This window comes from Symphalangus syndactylus, chromosome 12 (assembly GCF_028878055.3).
Source record: "Symphalangus syndactylus isolate Jambi chromosome 12, NHGRI_mSymSyn1-v2.1_pri, whole genome shotgun sequence".
Classification (NCBI taxonomy): domain Eukaryota; kingdom Metazoa; phylum Chordata; class Mammalia; order Primates; family Hylobatidae; genus Symphalangus; species Symphalangus syndactylus.
In genome coordinates this window covers 42,694,683-42,709,330 of record NC_072441.2, presented here as the reverse complement: position 1 = coordinate 42,709,330, position 14,648 = coordinate 42,694,683, and the positions used below count along the sequence as shown (strand labels likewise).

General features: G+C 39.3%; 1 protein-coding gene across 1 annotated transcript in view; it reads left to right on the top strand.

Annotated features, from left to right (window-relative positions):
* Window positions 1-14,648, top strand: part of GTF2B (general transcription factor IIB) — a 38,669-nt gene that overhangs the window by 4,670 nt on the left and 19,351 nt on the right. The window lies entirely within an intron of this gene.

The window sequence follows — 14,648 nt, the reverse complement described above, 5'->3', positions numbered from 1 at the left end:
ATGAAGAAACCCCATCTCTACTGAAAATACAAAAACTAGCCAGGCGTAGTGGTGGGCGCCTGTAATCCCAACTGCTCGGGAGGCTGAGGTAGGAGAATGGCTTGAACCTAGGAGGCGGAGGTTGCAGTGAGCCGAGATCGCACCATTGCACTCCAGCCTGGGCAACAGAGCGAGACTCCGTCCCAAAAAAAAAAAAAAAAATTAGTGTTTAAGGTCCTTCACTTTTGCATAGTTTCCAAACTGTCATTTAATGAACACATTTTGACTTTCTTCCCCAACAAATAATTTGTTTATTGCAAAAAAAAAAATTAGGAAACGAGTAAAATTATTCAGAGATATATTTTATTGTATATCCAAATGTATATTTTTATAACATGGGGTGGGAGCTAATCCAGAAGAAATGAAAACGCCCCAGTAATTTCGTAAGTCCTTAGTCTGAAATATTTGGTAGAGGACTGGGGAGATGGGCTGACACTCATGCATATTAAATAATGAATAAATATAATCAAAGTCTTGTGGCTTCTTTATATGTTGGGAAGTAGATAAACATAATTTTTGAGTCCCACCTCAAGCCTTTTAGTCAAAAAGAAGATTTATTATAACTTCTATATGGAATCATCTATCGATGAATATCTAGTATAAAATTATTGCCAGAAATAACACTTAAAGTTTCACCTTGTTCCTACTTGCACACTAATCTAGATATGCAGCAGAACTTTAGACTACAGATAGTTTGTTCAAAAATTATTCTTGTGGTGGAGTTGCAGCATCTGAGAATAGGGGTAATATTTAGCAGTTTGAATTACTTAAGAATGAAAATTCTAGAAGGATTATGGGCAGTATAACAGAAGCATTAGTAGTGGCATACTGTGGACTTGTCTTACTTGGTCCAAGAAGGCTGCTTGCCTCAGACCTACAGTGGGAGTTTTAAAGTGTAGAGTTGCTAATAGGAATTGAGAATCATTTGCAACTGTATTCTGCTGAGTAAGGAATATTAATAGCTCATACATTTACTATATACTAGGCACTATTCTAAATGATTTACATATTCACTCAGTTTATCCTCACAACAAACCTGTGAGGTGAGTACTAAATTATCTTCATTTTACAGATGAGGAAACTGACGTTTAGGTAGTCTAGAAGACTGGCTCCATTGTCTGCGTGGGAGGCAGATTTCTATCTTGTATTGCCTTTCATAATAATAAAATTTTAATCTGGGGTCGTCAAAGTACAACCCATATATGGCCTATTTGTTAATTATGGCTTTTATATTTTTAAATGGTTAAAAAAAATCAAAAATAATATTTTAGGACATGTGAAAATACAAATTTCAGTGTCTATAAAGTTTTTCTTCGTTTGTTTTTTGAGACGGAGTTTTGCTCTTGTTGCCCAGGCTGGAGTGCAATGGCGTGATCTCAGTTCAACGCAACCTCCACCTCCCGGGTTCAGGTGATTCTCCTGCCTCAGCCTCCCAAGTAGCTGGGATTACAGGCATGTGCCACCATGCCCAGCTAATTTTGTATTTTTTTTAGTAGAGATGGTGTTTCTCCACATTGGTCAGGCTGGTCTCGAACTCCTGACCTCTGGTGATCTGATTGCCTTGGCCTCCCAAAGTGCTGGGATTATAGGCATGAGCCACTGCGCCCGGCCAAAGGTTTTTTTTTTGATAGGGAGTTTCGCTTTTGTTGCCCAGGCTGGAGTGCAGTGGTGCGATCCCAGCTCACTGCAACCTCTGCCTTCCAAGTTCAAGTGATTCTCCTTTCTCAGCCTCCCGAATAGCTGGGATTACAGGTGCCCACTACTACACCCGGCTAACTTTTTGTATTTTTAGTACAGACAGGGTTTCAGCATGTTGGCCAGGCTGGTCTTGAACTCCTGACCTCAGGTGATCCACTGGCCTCGGACTCCCAAAGTGCTGGGATTACAGGTGTAAGCCACCATGCCTGGCCTGGTATCTACAAAGTTTTATTGGAATATAGCAACACTCGCTTGTTTACATAGTGTATATGACTCTTCACATTACAACAGCAGAGCTTAGTAGCTTCGACAGAAACCACATGTGCAGCTCTCATCACTTTTGTTCTGCTGCTCAGCATACTAATTGCAGTGATGCAGTTATAACTCAGCAACATGTTGATCGCCACATATGTTGCCATACTGCACTATTTTATTTATTTTTATTACCATTACACATCCATCACACCAAAACAAGAAAAGTTAACTTTGAATGTCACGCTTTTAAGGCATGGTGGAGTGTGGATTATTTTGCTACTGAATTAGATGGCAAAACATTGTGTTTATTACACAATGATACTATAGCTGTGTTAAAAGAATACAGTAAGCGTGGACATTAGCATACTGAGCACTCATCAGAATATTTCTAACTCAGGAAAACAATGGTCAGAAAATAATGTAAAATAGAATATCTTAACACAGCAGAATTTTTTCACAAAAATAAAAGAATGAAACTGAGGCTGCAAGTAAAGTTTCTAAGTGGCTTATTTCTTGGCCAAGCAAGGAAAGCCATTTACCAGTGATAAGTTAATTCATACTTGATTGCAACAGCTGAAGAAATGTGTCCAGAGAAAATAAATTTATTTAAGACTGTTAGCATCTCACCAAGAACAGTTGCTTGAAGAGTTGAGGACAGTGGAGCAACATCAGTAGTCAATTAAAAGTCAAGGCAAATTAGCTCAGGTATTTTTCCTTGGCTCTTGATGACTAGATCGATGTTATTGCTACTTTGCAGTTGTTTATTCAAGAAGTCAGTGTTGGGCCAGGCGCAGTGGCTTACGCCTGTAATCCCAGCACTTTCGGAGGCTGAGGCGGATGGATCATGAGGTCAGGAGTTCAAAACCAGCCTGGCCAAGATGGTGAAACTCCATCTCTACTAAAAATACAAAAATTAGCCGGGCGTGGTGGTGGGCATCTGTAATCCCAGCTACTTGGGAGGCTGAGGCAGAGAATTGCTTGAACCCGGGAGGCGGAGTTTGCAGTGAGCTGAGATTACGCCACTGCACTCCAGCCTGGGTGACAGAATGAGACTCTGTCTCAAAAAAAAAAAAAAAAAAGTCAGTGCTGAGCTTGACAGAAGAACTAGCTCCAGTGAGTGGTCTACATGGATCAGCTATAGGAGAAAATAGCTTCAAAGCAGTTGCAAAAGTGTTAATTCTGTATAACCTGAAGTGGAATCTGCTAAGATTTATTATAACTGATAAGGGTAAAAATATGTGGAGCAGAAGACTTAGTGGGGCAGATTTACCAAGATTGAAAACATAAGGTGTTTAAAAAGCCTATTTATTACATTATTCATCAGCAGTACTTTGCTAGAGAAGACTTTAACCTACCTTGTGTTGTTGAACCAGTAATTGTGAACAATGAACTTCATTCACTCTTGTGGACGTAACTATCAATATCAGTTCAGTTCAGACTTTTTTTTGAGACAGAGTCTCACTCTGTTTCTCAGGCTGGAGTGCAGTGGTGCGATCATGACTCACTTCAGCCTCAACTCCTGAGCTCAAGCAGGACCCTGGCTAATTTTTTTTTTTTTTTTTTTTTGGTACAGATAGGGTCTCACAGTGTTGCCCAGGCTAGTCTTGAACCCTGGCCTCAAGTGATCTTGCCTTGGCCTCCCAAAGTGCTGGGATTATAGGTGTGAGCTATCATGCTCAGCCAGTTTTGTGACATTTTTGTTAGAAATAGAAGCTGAATATTTCTAACAAAATACTGTTAGGGTGACTTGTCTTAATGACACACTAATCTGGTGACTTAGCAGTAGCAAAGTTTCGTTGTGACTTTTCTGAACTCAGGGGCCAAGAGTAAGATTTTTCTGAATCAGTACTGCCTTCAGCTACTACTGTTGAACACTGGATGGTTTTGAAAATTGGCTTTTGCTGCAAACTTGCTAATATTTCTTAATGAATTCATCATAGAGTTACAAGGCAAAATACTGCTCTTCTGTGAAACATAAACTGCAGTAAAGTCAATTTCACAAGTTAACATTTGAATCATACGTAATGTCAAATTGCTTTTATATACTTTCTATACTTCCAGTGCTGTCAGAAGTTAAAATAGGATATTCATTACCACATAGATTTGCAGCAGATATATTTTCCAGGCTCAAGCTATATTTTCAGCAGTGTTTTTCAGACCTGAACGCAAATGCAAAGGAAATTTTCATATTTCAAAATTTGTTTTCACTGTACAGTTAAGGGGGTTCCATCTAACCTTCAATTGTTAGTGACTAATCTGCAGTGTAACAGTATGTTAAAAGGCCATTATCAGGAGAAGAATGTAATACAATTCTATAAATGCCTTCCAGGCAATAAATATGCTCAATTAAAATCATACACTTGTGGATTAATATCGATATTTGGCATTACTTATCTATGTGAAAAGAAAGTGAAATACATAAAATCTTGTTAACACAACATCATTGACACATGAACATTGGTCATTGATTTTGATAGAGAACATTAACTTTGAACTCCAGTTAAGTGAAATGTGATCCCCAAAAGAGAATTTTTTCTCATTAGTAGACACGTAAGTACCTACTTAATATCCTGTATTTTGCCTCTTGACCCACAAAACCTAAAATACTTACTATGTTACCCTTTAAAGAAAATGTTTGCTTAACCCTTCAGTTAAATGAGAGCCTTCCAGTTCTTCCACAGTGTTAAGATCAAACTGATAATGTGTACGAGTGAGACAGACATACATGGGATTGAAGATAATTTCAGCTTCTTAGCTCTCCTAACCTCCATAGCGTTTTTTTTTTTGGAGTGAGAGTCTCCCTCTGTCCCCCAGGCTGGAGTGCAGTGGCACGATCTCTGCTCACTGCAGCCTCTGCCTCCGGGGTTCAAGCGATTCTTGTGCTTCAGCCTACTGAGTACCTGGGATTACAGGCATGCGCCACCACACCCACCTAATTTTTGTATTTTTAGTAGAGACAGGGTTTCACCATGTTGTCCAGGCTAGTTTTAAACTCCTGGCCTCTGAGTGATCCATCTGCCTCGACCTCCCAGCGTTCTGAGTTTACAGGCGTGAGCTATGGCGCCTGGCCTATTTTTAAATAATGTAAAAGTATCCCATTATATTTTCAGCCTTCCCACCAGCCTCACTTCCACTTTAACCAGCAAGACAGTTAAGTGAGATTAATCAACCGAAAAAGGAAGATACAATTCACAAGACTTGTATGCTTTCTTGTGCTTGGAATTCCTAATTTTTGCTTGTACTTTTCTGCTATATCAAACCAAAGGGAAGTTAATTTTGTTTTTGCTTTTATTGACTTCCTAGTATCAAACACCATGTTAAATCTTGAGGTCTGAAAAAATACCCAATAAAATTTACTTTCTATAATATATGACAGTATTTCTTTTTGATACTGATTCTTCTGACATAAAATATAACCAACACTTATTTTAAAACATACAGTAGGCTCATTCATAGATATTTGTGGTTAAATGTGTAATATATCCTGTAAGTGAAGAATGCATTCCATTACCAAACAAGGGCAGGTGTAGAAGAGTCTGGGAGCAAAGTTCTGTTTTGCTGAGACTATCATCAAGCAAATTAAGTTGGAAATACCTAAATTGAACATGACACTGCATGAGTATAAATTAATATATGACATAAACACCTGTATATATTAATGTCATATATCAATAGTAAATTTAGATTGCATTAAAATCATATGTCACTTGATGAGGCTGTGTTCTGAGAAATGCATCGTTAGGTGATTTCATCATATGAACATCATAGATGGTACTTAAGAAAACCTAGATGGTATAGTCTACAACACACCTAGGCTACGTAGTATAGCCTATTGCCTCTGGGCTACAAACCTGTACAGTGTTACTGTACTGAGTACTGTAGGCAGTTTTAACTCAGAGGTAAGTATGTATCTTTTTAAAAAAAAAAAAAATACGTAGCATGTATTTATTCTGGCTTTTGGAGCTTCTGGCCAAACTCCTATTCTAGTATGTGGTGTTTTTAACATCCTGTTCAATGTAGGCTTTGTGGGGCATGTCTGACCAATTGTACCTTCACTTACTAGTTCTTGTTTTTTTTTTTTTTTTTTTTTTTTTTTTTTTTTGAGACAGCATCTCGCTCTGTCACCCAGGCCGGAGTGCAGTGGCATGATCTCGGCTCACTGCAACCTCCACCTCCCAGGTTCAAGTGATTCTCATGCCTCAGCCACTCGAGTAGCTGGGATTAAAAATGTGCACCGCCACTCCCAGCTAATTTTTGTTATTTTAGTAAAGACGGGGTTTCCCCATGTTGGCCAGGCTGGTCTCAAACTCCCAGCTTCAAAGAGATACCCCCAGCCTCGGCCTCCCAAAGTACTGGGATTACAGGTGTGAGCCACTGCGCCAGTCCCCACTTACTACATTTTTGTAGGTACTCAGGTACATTAACTTATCCAGTTTACCTATGAAAAGTGGGAGAAAGTATCCTTTCATCCCATTGTTCTGTGAGTTGTCAGGGTGCATACAGACCCTGCCATATATGTGAATGTGTTCAGCTCTCTCTGGAGGCAGTGCCTCCAGTACTTATATATCGAAACATAGAAAAGGTACAATGAAAAGACAGTATTATAATCTTAAGGGACCATCATTGTATATATAGTCCATTCTAAGCCAAAATGTTATGCAACATGTGACTGTATATGTAATTGAATTTACATCAGCTCGCTGGTTTAAAGGCATCTGCTCTTTATTGCCAGCTCAGTTCAGCCTTTACCTCTTACACTAAGAAAATGGGGAAGAAATCAAGGTGAGCAAATATTCTACAACCCACAAAGGGATAACATTTGTGACTTTTTTCTTATTTAAAATACTGTTTTTCATAGGAATTTGAATCCAGACATCAAGTGTTTCCTAATAAATTATCTTGGTATACATGACTGATTATGCTTGCCATAAAATTTTTTACATTGTCTGAAACTTTTTAGATTAAACCATATTAATTCAGTAAACATTTTCAGAATTGTTTTTGGACAGTCCCTTTCTTCTTTTCTTTTTCTTTTTTATTTTTTTGAGATGGAGTCTTGCTCTGTTGCCCAGGCTGGAGTGCAGTGGCACAATCTCTGCTCACTGCAACCTCCACCTCCCGGGTTCAGGCAATTCTCCTGCTTCAGCCTCTGGAGTAGCAGGGATTTACAGGCACATGCCACCACGCCCAGCTAATTTTTTTGTATTTTGAGTAGAGACAGGGTTTCACCATGCTGCCCAGGCCGGTCTCAAACTCCTGACCTCAGGTGATCCACCCGCCTCGACCTCCCAAAGTGCTGGGATTACAGGTGTAAGGCACTGCACCCAGCCGGACAGTCTTATATTTAATTAATGTTTAATTTGTGCTTGAAAATTAGGACAGCCCATCGTCACTAATTCCTCTTAATAGCAAACTCAAGCATAGAGATCGCCCAACTTGCATAATCAGAGCCATATGTCACCCCTCTCATCTGAGTTGGCAACTAAGAGAGCCCATTACTATTACTTTTTTTTTTTTTTTTTTAAGATGGAATCTCACTTTGTTGCCCAGGCTGGAGTGCAGTGGCACTATCTCGGCTCACTGCAACCTCCACCTCCCAGTTACAAGCGATTCTCGTGCCTCAGCCTCCTGAGTAGCTGGGACTACAGGCACCCGCCACCACACCTGGCTAATTTTTTGTATTTTTAGTAGAGACAGGGTTTCACCATGTCGGCTGGGCTGGTATCGAACTCCTAACCTCAGCTGATCTGCCCACCTCGGCCTCCCAAAGTGCTGGGATTACAGGCATGAGCCACCGTACCTGGCCGCTATCACCTTTTTTAATGAAATAATTCATAATACCAAAAGTATGTTTATCTTATAAGCGTATATCTTAACACCTTTTTTCCTGCCTTTAATAACATTTATCTCATTGTCTGTCAAACCGTCACCTCCTCCTTCTTGGGGCCCACCCACTACCAATCTCAAAACAAGAGGCAAGTGTTTTTTATTTTTCTTAAAGCAACATAATACTTCAGGAACCAATTTTTGTTTCATTTACAGTTACATTACAAACTACCTCAAAACTTAGTGGCTTACAACAACCATTTTATTTTGCTCATGATTTTATGAGTCAATAATTTGGGAAGGACTTATCTTGGCAGTTGGCACTGGCTAGACCTGTAAGATCTGCTTCTATGATAACTTCACTTGCATTTCTGGTTCCTCCGTGCTCCTTGACCTCCGCACATGAATCTGTCATCCTCCAGGGCTTCTCCATAGTTGTCTCACAGTAGTCATATTTTATACTACGTGGTAGTTGGCTTCTAAGAGAAATACCTCAAGAGCAAGTGTTCTGAGAAGGTGGAAGCTAGACATGAGTAGTAAGGGTTATGCCTAGAACCGGCACAGGATCACTTCAGTATTCTATTTGTCATAGCCATGATAGGACCCACCTGAGTTGAAGGGAATGGAGAAATAGGCTGTACCTAAACTTGATAGTGACAAGGTCACATTGCAGAACATGTGGATGGGAGATATTGTTGCCATCTTTGGAAAATACAAACTGTCACACATTTACTGTCTTTTGATAATGTTTTTCCCCAGTATAAATAGCTGTGTAATATTTAGTGTCTCTTAAAACTTGGTTCCAATTTTTGTAGCTATAGTTAATGCTATTCAACATGTGATAGTTGTTTAATTGGTTCTCTTTTATTTGGATTACAAGATTTTTATTTGAAACATATGAAGTGTCATGATTTGGTATTAGCTGCCCATTTCATCAGTGATCCTTGAGATAGTGGTAGTGACTCTAAAACGACCAATTTTTTATTTTTGAGACAAGGTCTCACTCTGTTACCCAGGCTGGAGTGCACTGGAGTCATTTCGACTCACTGCAACCTCCACCTCCCTGGTTCTTTCAAGTGATCCTCTCACCTTAGCCTCCTGAGTAGCTGGGACTACAGGCACACAGCACCACACCTGGCTAATTTTTGTATTTTTTTGTAGAGACGAGGTTTAGCCGTGTTGCCCATGCTGGTCTCGAACTTCTGGCCTTAAGCAGTCTACCCGCCTCGGCCTCCCAAAATGTCCACGCCCAACCTGGGCCAATTCTTAAAGCAAAGTTTTGTTGTTCCTACCATGAAACTGTTAGTTGTCTTTGTTTGTTTGTTTTGTTTTTGAGACCGAGTCTCGCTCTGTCGCCCAGGCTGGAGTGCAGTGGCTTTATCTTGGCTCATTGCAACCTCTGCCTCCCGGGTTCCAGCGATTCTCCTTCCTTAGACTTCTGAGTAGTGGGATTACAGGTGACCACCACCATGCCCAACTGATATTTGTATTTTTAGTAGAGATGGGGTTTCGCCATATAGGCCAGGCTGTTCTCAAACTCCTTACCTCAAGTGATACACCTGCCTCGGCTTCCCAGAATGCTGGGATTATAGGCATGAGCCACTGTGTGTGGCCAGAACTGTTATAACAGCACTCTTTTGTGGGGGTTTTTTCCCAAATTCCAATTGTATGATTATGTCGTTTTAAAAGTTGAACACTAGGTGGCAGAATTATTATATTTAGATAATCAGTTTGTTCATAAATTTGACCTTGTACATTGCCCATAAATTGATTTTTATAATCAGTAAAGTATTAGCTTAGTAACCTGCCATAATTGCTATTAAAACATAAAATTGGTCTATCATGACTTTATAAATTATTTCACAACGAGGAGTTGTTTGAAACTAGTAGTATTATTTCTAGTTAAAGCCACTTTTTTGTGTACCATTTAAATCTAAATTATTTGATTGTATGTAAAAGCAATGTAAGGAAAATACTGGAAAATAGGTATATTTGAAAGAGAGAAATGAGTCCATTTGACCTCTCCCTTCTACTAAACTCATTCTGCATATTGTTTATACCAGCGAATCTGAAATATGAATATAAAAATGGGCATTAAGAGTCAGCTGGGGAATGTGCTTAAAAAGATTCTAGGCTCCATTCCCAGAAATTCTAATGTAGGTCACACATTGGTAACATATTGAGGGATACAAATCTGTACTATTTACTTTATAATTTACCACGTTCTTTTGGATTTTCTGTACGTTTAGATTTTTTATCTTCATATTTTCCATGTCTTCACACCTACACTGCAAACTCCTATGGGGCATATATTTTATAATTGTGTGTCTCCATTGCTCCTAGTATAGCTAGAAGTGTCTCTACAATTGAGGGTTGGCTTTACTAATTAGTAAGCTGTGTAACTATAGTTACATAATTTGTTCAAGCTTAATTTGTTTCATATGTAAAATCTTTTTTCCTCACCCATGAAAGACAGATACCATACATCTGACAATTGCTGAGTCAAATGAAATAATGTATAAAATATATAGTGTAATTTTAGTATAAGATTTCACTGATACATACTGTGGAGATACAAGTGCTTTTTTTTTGAGACAGGGTCTCGCTCTGTTGCCCAGGCTAGCGGCACGATTATGGCTCACTGCAACCTTGACCTTTCAGGCTCAGGTATCCTCCTGCCTCAGTTTCCCAAGTAGCTGTCGCCATGGGCTCATACCACCACCCCCAGCTAATTTTAAAAAAAATTATTAATATTTGTAGAGACAACATCTCCCTGTGTTTCCCAGGCTGATCTTGAACTCCTGGGCTCAAGCAATCCTCCTGCCCCAGACTCCACAGTGCTAGAACAGGCATGAGCACTGTGTTCGGCCTCCCCCTTGTTTTTTTTTTTAACCTTGTAGAAAAAGAGGGTGATTCTAAGTCTGAGATGCCACATTTCATAGCATGTCAGTTGCAACATATGTTTGAGTGATTGCTGTGGGTCTGGTATATTTAATGCTCCAATTATAGTATGTTAAAGATTATTGGGTTACCGTCTTTCAGTTAGCATTAGCAGTGTTTCCTAAAGGAAAAAATCAGATTTCGTTTAATATGGCCAAGTTAAGTTTTTAAAACAAACATATTTGTATTCACTTACAAGTTATTTCTTTGGCATCCCTTGTAAGCCTTTAGACACAGCCTTCTTGCCTAATTTACAGCTTTTAATTTGGGTGCAATTTTTCTCTTAAACATCAAAAAATTACTCATTAACTACTTGAGTAGCAGACTGCCCTTTGAGCTGGTTTGTTTCCATTTCACAGAAGGGGAAACTGAGACTCAGAGTGCTTAGGTAACTAGCTCAAGATTCCCATCTTATAAGTGACAGAGCCACATAAATCCAGGTCTATGGGACTTGAAAACCTTTTTTTACCATATGTCTCAGTTAAGCACCGTGCTGGTTGGTTACTGAGAGTGACAGAAAGATGAGAATGCTGTAAGCAAACCCTGGAGCAACTCTTCGGATAGTGTATGAAAGAGAGTAGGGTAACTTAATATGGCATCCACGGTAAAAGCTACATCACAGATCTTCCGAGTATGGTGACATCCTGAAGATAGTACTGTTGAATTTCGAGTGAAGCATAGTTTTTAAGAATGAGTAAGGATTTATGGAGAGAAAATGATTCCAAGTAAAGAGAAAAAGAACCTATGCCATAGGATAGAGGCCTAAACAGTAGTAGTGAGTGAGTGGCCAAATTTAGGATACACCTTCAACCAGTGCATCAGCTCCTCATCTTAGATGCTGCTGCTCCTGTCGACCTACTTGTATTTGAGGAAAATTGAAATGTAATAAGATATCCAGGGATGGAGTTTACAATGTATTTTCCTCACTATTTTCTACTATCACGTTGAACAGTTTTCTTTACGGTCTAAACATCAGGGGCAAAGTAGGCTTTTATGGGCTGGTCTGGGAAATAAACTGTGATATGCTTTGTTTCTAGGAGATAATTCATGTTGAGTTCCTACTCAATTTATGGCAACATAAACTGTGATTTAGAGACTGGTGATTTAGAGACTTGCTGTATTATTAATAGTATTTCTTTATAAAGTATCTCTTGGTCAGCATTCTCTTCAAAATTGTCTAATACAAGATTTCAATAAGAATGTATAGTGACCCTAGACTAAAAATTAGGATTATTTGACATGTCATGAGAAGGAATGGTAGAAAGGATTAAATGACCACAGAAAGTGTGGAAGCTAATGATCCATTTCATCATCAACATTAGACTTAATGTTTACAGCATGTTGACTTAAAATAGTTTTCCAAAGTACCTTGGATTTTTTTTTTTTTACTTTAAATGTAAAAATATTTGATGTTTAGAGTTTATCCACCTTGAATAATAATACGTTCAGATTCTTGAACTTTTAGACTTACCAGCACATTTGACAACATACGTAGTTTGTAAACTGAAGGAGCCTGTGAAGACAAGTAATGTGGGTTTATTCTGAGACTTCTACTTCTGAATTCTCTACTACAGGTTGTATGCCACGGTGATTAAGATTAGTTTCCAGGAAGACAGCAGAAAGAATTGAAATTCTGGGAAATTCCTCTCCATGTTCCTGTTTTTAAAAATTCCTTTATGAGGAGCCGGGGGCTTGTGCCGTAATCCTGATAACTCGGGAGGCTGAGGTGGGAGGATCACTTGGGGCCAGGAGTTCAAGACAAGCCTAGGCAATGTAGCGAGACGGCGTCTGTAAAAAAAAAAATAAATAAATAAAAAAAATTTAGCCGTGTGTGGTGGCGCAAGCCTATAGTCCTAGCTACTTGGGGGAACTAATTCCCCCAAGTTTGAGGCTGCAGTGATATGATTGTGTCACTGCCCTCTAGCCTGGGTGACAGATCAAGAACCCACCTCCAAAAAATAAAACAAAATTTTAAATTCCTTTATTAAATTGCAATAAGAAATAAGAAGCAAAAACACTCTGAGAGTCTCGGTCAGGCTAGAAAATCAGACCCTCCTCAGTATTTACTTCCTGGCTGCTTTTGGTGTGTTGCAATTTGCCCTGCACAATAAGCCCTTCTGGTTTTCACATTGTACTATGAAATACCTTTGGTTGGATTTCCAATTGCTTGCACGGTAAAGAGGATAAATGTCTGTTTAATTTGTTTTTGTTTGTGGTTCCCTTCAGAATATGAGGCAGAGTACCCTGATTTTTCTGGAAATTCTTTCTCGCTTCTCCTCTCCCCGATCCTATTATTCCTTATAGCTGAGACTGCTGGTTATTTGCCAACATCCATTTCCCCATTCTTTGGTTAGTAAGAGTCCCTGAGTTTTACATGGGCATGTATGCGGCTGCTCACCTAGACCCTATTTCCCAGTTTCCCTTGTAGCTAGGTACGCCATGTGGTTAAGTTCTGACCAGTGGGTTTGTAAGTATTAGAAGAGATGTGTACAGCTCTAGATCCTGCCCTAAGAAAAGATGTATCCTTACTTTTTCTCCTTCCCAATGGCTAGAATGCAGACATGATAAGGGAAATTACCAACAGCTATCCTATGCTACAAACTGCAAGCCATAGTAAGGATAACTTATCAAAAAGATAGAAGGAGCTTGGGTCATACTAGCCTAGGACTGTTAAGTGTGGACTGTTAACATGAGAAACTTCTATCTTGTTTAAGTCACTACTATTTTTTATTTAATTATAGCAACCCTACCTGTATGTACTTCCTTAAAAACTTCTGGACTCCTGGCCAGGCGCGGTGGCTCACACCTGTAATCCCAGCAATTTGGGAGGCCGAGGCGGGCGGATCACGAGGTCAGGAGTTTGAGACCAGCCTGACTAACACGTTGAAACCTCGTCTCTACTAAAAATACAAAAATTAGCCGGGCATTAGCCTGGCGTAGTGGTGCTGCGCGCCTGTTATCCCAGCTACTTAGAAGGCTGAGAAAGGAGAATCGCTTGAACTCGGGAGGTGGAGGTTGCAGTGAGTCGAGATAGTGCCACTTTCCTCCAGCCTGGGCGACACAGCGAGACTCTGTCTCAAAACAAACAAACAAAAATGATGGAACCCTGTGGGAAGTTTCTCTTGTTTGGGTCATCTGCTAGTCTGCTAGGGACTGTGCTAATGCCCATAAAGACGGAGAGCACTGGTGTTAGTGACGCTGGAAGATTTTCTGGATTGGATTGACAATTCTTCATAGGATGAATAAGCTTAAAAATCAATATGAGGCTTACGAATATAAAACTATAATAAAGAGAAACAGGGATCCTATAGACTTAGCAGAGAACTGTGCCCCTAACATAGTTTAATTACTCAGAGAAAGTTACAGAAACCAATGTAATCAGTGAGCTAAAGGGTCCATTATTGAAATATTATGGAAGATTTCTATTAAATGTCAGAAAAAAGTAACACAGCACAAGGAGACAAACACAAACTGGTTTTTAGGTGGTAATTAGCAGACTTAACACTCTAAAAGACTAAATCAGTAAAGCAGAGAACAAACCTGAGACACACCCACAGTGTGCAAGAAGACAAGATATCTGTTAAGTTAGTAAGACAAGGTACCCATTGTGGTACTACTTGAAGATTCATGTGAATAAGGTAAAGTATTAAAGATAAAAGAGAAGAAAACTTTATATTCCTAGCAGAAGAGCTCAGGGCTACACATCAAGAATTGTGCATACCACTGGGGATTGCATCCTTTTAATATTTAAAAAATTATATTAATAGAGACTTGCAACCAACCAGTAAAAAGGTTACTTTCTTTTTTTTTTTTTTTTTTTTTTGAGATGGTGTTTCACTCTTGTTGCCCAGGCTAGATACAATGGCATGATCTCGGCTCACCGCAACCTG